This window comes from Herpailurus yagouaroundi, unplaced genomic scaffold, assembly GCF_014898765.1.
Source record: "Herpailurus yagouaroundi ecotype Mexico unplaced genomic scaffold, PumYag 164, whole genome shotgun sequence".
NCBI classification, from domain to species: Eukaryota; Metazoa; Chordata; class Mammalia; order Carnivora; family Felidae; genus Herpailurus; species Herpailurus yagouaroundi.
In genome coordinates, this window is record NW_024412405.1 from 9172178 (window position 1) to 9172664 (window position 487).

Sequence of the window (487 nt, forward strand, 5' to 3'; positions counted from 1 at the left end):
TATACAGTCCTCCAAAGATAAAACCAACCCTGGTTATTCTTTACTTACTACCTTAGGATGGGAAATATGCTGGTTCCTCCAATAATTAAGTGTATGCCAGCTTTATTGCAAGAAAGCCTGTCAGTGACACAAACAGAATTTCTATTTCAAAGGAATGATCTCCATCCCCTCTTCTTTGGAGAAAGTAACTTAGATACTTTTAGGTAAAAAAAAAAAAAAAAAAAAAGATTCTTTGGGGATATTTGTTATGAAATGTGTATTGATATGTTTTTTATGTGTACAGTAATTTATAAATGCAACTTATGGAATTAGGAAATGCTCACCTAAAATCTAAAATTAAGGTATCTCCTGTGAATTATATTACTGAATAAACACGTCAGGGGAAAGGCAAGTTTTTTAATGTTTCTAGGTAGAGTTCTGAAGAACCAGGACTTAGCCCAGTAAAGACTTGACTTGTACATTAGTCAGGACCACATTCCCCGCCGGG